General features: G+C 55.2%; 1 protein-coding gene across 1 annotated transcript in view; it reads right to left on the bottom strand.

Annotated features, from left to right (window-relative positions):
• Positions 1 to 6,000, bottom strand: part of MRTFA (myocardin related transcription factor A) — a 105,616-nt gene that overhangs the window by 82,031 nt on the left and 17,585 nt on the right.

A 6,000-nucleotide genomic window follows, 5' to 3' on the forward strand; every position in this document is an offset into this window, starting at 1 on the left:
GATTAGCTGGGCTGCCGATCGATCCGTTCTCCGGTGATCGATCGCTGAAGCGGGGGTTATTTCATCCACTGTTAGGGCTCCACAAGAGTACCCAGATCATGTGACCAGGCCGTTACGAGATACAATTGGTGCACTGCTAGAGAGGGGGCAGGGCTCAAAGCCTGTCGGAAGGGGAAGAGGGTGTGACTTTGTAAATGATTGCTATAGAAACAAAAATGCTTGTCACATTAGAATACATTAAAATGTCATTACAAACTTTTTTTTTTTTAATGCTACAAGTATTTTCTCACAGTACAGAAGTGATTAAAAAACACATGTAGGATATTGCTTGAACTGCGGCTTTAAAAGTGGTATATTTCTAGAAAAGCAGAAAACTTGATACCCGCGTATGAGCGTCACATTGCATAGCCAGTAACCAGCCTCGCATGGGGACCCAAAAGGTTGAAATAACTGTCTGTGAGCAGGTTACTGGCTCTACACTTCTTTATCCCAGGCTGTGCTGAAACATTGTGTAATGTGGCAGGCATGACCTAAATTCAGGGCCACCTACAGGTCAGATTTTAAGTATATCCCTGCTTCAGCACAGCTGGCTCAATCAACGACCGAGTCACCTGTGCTGAAGCAGGGATATCCTTACAACCAGACCTGCTGGTTTCCCTTGAGAACGGGAGATGGCCACCCCTGGCTTATAGGGTCGTCCGTGTTAAACTGGACAAGAAGCAAAGAGTGACGCACTGTGCTCATTTGCAGGTCATTACCCAGAATCCCTGGCTGCAGTAGAAGCGCTGTATGCGGAGATAATGGGGAAGCGCAGGCTGCGGACCTGTCAGACGTGTGAATGTGCTCACAGGTAGGATGCTTATTTGCTAGGAAACCAGAAAATTACCAGATCGAACACAAAATCAAGATCAATAAAGGCAACTCGGCAGAACAGAACTTAGCCCGGAGAGAGCCATTTCTGCGTGTTCTCTGCTCTCCTTCTCCCCAAACAGAGCCGCCATACCTGAGCGTGTCAATACAAGAGGGCCCCCCCCCCCTGCCCGGGACAGGCGGCTGCGTGCGTACACAGGGCCGATAACAACACGTTCGGGCAGGCTAAAGGAGAGACACCCACATGCCTGCAGCCCCCTGTAACAGCCCCGTGCCCCCATGATCCTGGCTGTGTTCGGTGCTACCGATGGCAGCGTTGTGAAACGACACGAGAGAGCGACCCCATAATGAACTCTCTCTTAGGGTTAATATTTCTTCCGGGCAGTGTACTCAGCGCTGCGCATAGAATGTGACAGGCACAGCGAGTCCCTGCCCCGCCCTAAGAGCGGGTCTCAGGCCTCGCAAGATGCAGCGACTCGCCCAAGGCCACAAGGAGGGAGCCCCAGCTAGGCTTGCAGTCGGGATCACCCACTTCAAAGATCGTGTACTTCCGAAACAGTTCTATTTTTTTTCTGAAGAAAAGGCATTTGGTCTCATGTTTTCAAATGTCCAAAAAGCAGTCAAATCTTTGCTTCCCACAGTTACATTTGTTTAAAGGTCAACAATTCGGTTCATCAATTCATAGCAACATGACATTGATCAGCTGAAGGTCGAGCTCCTAACCCCCTCAATTACATGGGTGGGGGGCAGGGGGACCTCACATGGGAGACCCACTCAATTACATGGGTGGGGGGCAGGGGGACCTCACATGGTAGACCCCCTCATTTACATGGGTGGAGGGGTAGGGGGACCTCACATGGGAGACCCCCTCATTTACATGGGTGGGGGGTGGGGGGACCTCACATGGGAGACCCCCTCATTTACATGGGTGGGGGGTGGGGGGACCTCACATGGGAGACCCCCTCATTTACATGGGTAGGGAGCAGGGGGTCCTCACAGGGGAGACCCCCTCATTTACATGGGTGGGGGGTGGGGGGACCTCACATGGAAGACCCCCTCATTTACATGGGTGGGGGGTAGGGGGACCTCACAGCGGAGACCCCCTCATTTACATGGGTGGGGAGCAGGGGGTCCTCACAGGGGAGACCCCCTCATTTACATGGGTGGGGAGCAGGGGGACCTCACAGGGGAGACCCCCTCATTTACATGGGTGGGGGGCAGGGGGTCCACACAGCGGAGACCCCCCAGTGGAGACCCCCTCATTTACATGGGTGGGGAGCAGAGGGACCTCACAGGGGAGACCCCCTCATTTATATCAGTGGGGAGCAGGGGGTCCTCACAGCGGAATCGTGGGAATTCCAGCTCGGAGACCCCTCATTTCCGAGGTACGCACCAGGAAACGTAGCATTGGCGTGTCCTGCTTACTTATCCCCCCCCCCCCCCCCCCGCATCACGCGGGCCAAGCGGAAGCGCAAGGGATAGCGCGGCCTGTGACAGGGGAGCTTTTGACGGACATTTTGTTTCCCCGAGTCTGTGATGGTACCACCTTCTGTGGACCCCAGACCGGAAAATACTTGATGAGACCCCCCTGCTACTCATACAGGTAACAAAAAGGAAAGAAGTGGGGAGTTCTGCGACGCACACGCGCTCAGCGCCCCGGCAGTCCGATATAAAGGTTTCCTTTAACTTTGGGATAAAGCATGGATGGGATATACAACAATGGCTGCTCTCCACAACAGCGCCAACCAGCTTCACATATTCACCTTAAAGCCGCGGTCCTCTCAGGAAGCCGGCACACGCGTCACTTATCGGAGTGTCTTGCCCCCACGCACGGCCGGCCATTTGAATGTTTAGTGTGAAAAATGGTAAAATGATGAAATCCATCGCTTCTGAGGTTACCATGGTAACCTATAACTCGGCTCCAGGCTCTGGGGAGAGCTCCATTTTAAGCTCCCGGACACTTAATATTTCCAACGCTCATATCGGCTTAAACAAAGCACCTGATTAGTTAAATAATAAAAAAAGCGCGTCGGAAAGGGCGGCAGGAGAGATCTTTAAATAAATGACGGACGGACGGACGGACGGACGGACGGACGGACGCATTAAGGAAGAGATTTGTACAAATCGAAAGTGCAGAAATTTTATTTACAAGAATTTTTTTTTATTATTATAATTTATTTTGAAACAATCTCTAAATGGTCTTACAGTGCGAGTGCCCACACACTTATCCCTGTAAGTACGCGTCTCCGCCAGCGAATGGGGGGAAGGACGGAGTGATCGACGGCGGGGGAAGGACGGAGTGAGAGGTGAGGGGGAAGGACGGAGTGAGAGACGGTAGGGGGGGGGGGGGAAGGACGGAGTGAGAGACGGTAGGGGGGGGGGGGAAGGACGGAGTGAGACGGTTGGGGGGGGGGGAAGGACGGAGTGAGACGGTTGGGGGGGGGGGAAGGACGGAGTGAGAGACGGTAGGGGGGGGGGGAAGGACGGAGTGAGAGACGGTAGGGGGGGGGGGAAGGACGGAGTGAGAGACGGTAGGGGGGGGGGGGGAAGGACGGAGTGAGAGACGGTAGGGGGGGGGGGGGAAGGACGGAGTGAGAGACGGTAGGGGGGGGGGGAAGGACGGAGTGAGACGGTTGGGGGGGGGGAAGGACGGAGTGAGACGGTTGGGGGGGGGGGGGAAGGACGGAGTGAGAGACGGTAGGGGGGGGGAAGGACGGAGTGAGAGACGGTAGGGGGGGGGGGGGGAAGGACGGAGTGAGAGACGGTAGGGGGGGGGGAAGGACGGAGTGAAAGACGGTAGGGGGGGGGGGGGGGAAGGACGGAGTGAGACGGTTGGGGGGGGGGAAGGACGGAGTGAGAGACGGTTGGGGGGGGGGGGGAAGGACGGAGTGAGAGACGGTTGACGGTTGGGGGGGAAAGGACGGAGTGAGAGACGGTTGACGGTTTGGGGGGAAAGGACGGAGTGAGAGACGGTTGGGGGGGGAGGGAAGGACGGAGTGAGAGACGGTTGACGGTTGGGGGGGAAAGGACGGAGTGAGAGACGGTTGGGGGGGGGGAAAGGACGTAGTGAGAGACGGTTGGGGGGGGGGGGGGGGAAGGACGGAGTGAGACGGTTGGGGGGGGGGTGAAGGACGGAGTGAGAGACGGTTGGGGGGGGGGGGGAGGACAGAGTGAGAGACGGTTGGGGGGGGGAAGGACGGAGTGAGAGACGGTTGGGGGGGGGAAGGACGGAGTGAGAGACTGTTGGGGGTGGGGGGGAAGGACGGAGTGAGAGACGGTGGGGGGGGGGAAGGACGGAGTGAGAGACTGTTGGGGGGGAAGGACGGAGTGAGAGACTGTTGGGGGGGGAAGGACGGAGTGAGAGACTGTTGGGGGGGGGAAGGACGGAGTGAGAGACTGTTGGGGGGGGAAGGACGGAGTGAGAGACTGTTGGGGGGGGGAAGGACGGAGTGAGAGACTGTTGGGGGGGGGAAGGACGGAGTGAGAGACTGTTGGGGGGGGGGAAGGACGGAGTGAGAGACTGTTGGGGGGGGAAGGACGGAGTGAGAGGCGAGGGGGGGGAAGATGAAGGGCTTAGTGTGTGCGCGGGGTGTACTCGTGTGTGCGCGGGGTGTACTCGTGTGTGCGCGGGGTGTACTCGTGTGTGCGCGGGGTGTACTCGTGTGTGCGCGGGGTGTACTCGTGTGTGCGCGGGGTGTACTCGTGTGTGCGCGGGGTGTACTCGTGTGTGCGCGGGGTGTACTCGTGTGTGCGCGGGTGTACTCGTGTGTGCGCGGGGTGTACTCGTGTGTGTGTGGTATGTATTCATGTATGTGCGGGGTGTATTCATGTATGTGTTGGGGCTCTCTAAATATTTTGGTCAAAAAAAAAAGGCAACACCCCCAAAAGCCCCACACCAACCCGCCCCCCCCGAAACCTGAAAGTGAGCCCTGTGTGATGCTGTTTAAAGATGGGGGTAATTATCTCCGGAAGCAGGGGGACCCTAGAGCTGAAATTAATGGGGTTCAGCTCCGGAGACCCCCAGTTTCAATCCTATGTTTAAAAAAAAGAAGCTTTAAGTGCATGAACTGGTCTATAAATGGGGCAGAACGAGGATTTCTCTACACAAGCTGGACAAGTATTTTTAATTCTGTCACATTTCCCGGCAAACACAAAGGAAGCTGGATTTTTACCATCTTTATACAACGTCTTAACGCTATAAGGCGATTATGTCAGTCCTGAAAGGCACAAGTAAATGGTTATTGTTGCCATGCTGGCAAAGTAACATGAACACATACTGGGATAAAGCGCGCCAAGCACCCACTTATAGTCACACCGCGGCTTTAAAAAGAAGGAGAGCGAATGGCTCTAAAGAAGCCAGTGACATTGGTAAGGGTCAAAAGAGGGCCCCTCGCCCCACTGTACGGGACAATACGTTTAGCATGCACAATAACCAGGATATTTGGCAATTAAAGGGACAATCCCTCTCAGGAGCAAAGTGCACTAATGACAGCGACATGTTTAATGGGTTACAACTGGGGGAGGGGGGGGTTGGAGTCTATCCCCCTTTCTTACCAAATTTGACACCTATAAGTACTTCTAAATCATTATTTAAAGTTACTATGTAAGCACAGTGTGAGCGGAGACTTGGGAGGGGGTTTGATCTCCGGCTGCTCCCTTCGGTCTGACGTCACTGTGCGTTCTACAAGAGTTTGCACAGGCAGAGCCCCCTCTCTCCCCCTCCCCTTATCTTTATTACCTCTCTGATAAGGACAGGGGGGATAAGGGGAAATGACACTATTGGCAAACACCCCCCATTCAGGGGCCTAAAGAATTTGTAAACTATAAGCACACTGTAAGGCCGCGCGTATAGTGCCCGCGACGGGCGACGCCACCAGCGAAAGTTACATTTCGCTTTGCGGCGGCGCGGGCGTACTGGCATTTGATTGGTTCAGGGACTGTCACATGAGGCGACAACTCTTGAAAAATCAAATATTGCCAGCTACCAAATTTGCGACGCACCGTCGCGTCACTATAAGCGCACGCGGCGGCGGCAATGCATGTGTTTTTGGCCGCCGTCGCGGGCACCGTACGCACGGCCTTAGATTGCTTTAGGAAAGTTATGTGGCCGGGTACGTGGGATTTGATCTT

This window comes from Ascaphus truei, chromosome 17 (genome assembly GCF_040206685.1).
Source record: "Ascaphus truei isolate aAscTru1 chromosome 17, aAscTru1.hap1, whole genome shotgun sequence".
In the NCBI taxonomy this organism is placed as follows: domain Eukaryota; kingdom Metazoa; phylum Chordata; class Amphibia; order Anura; family Ascaphidae; genus Ascaphus; species Ascaphus truei.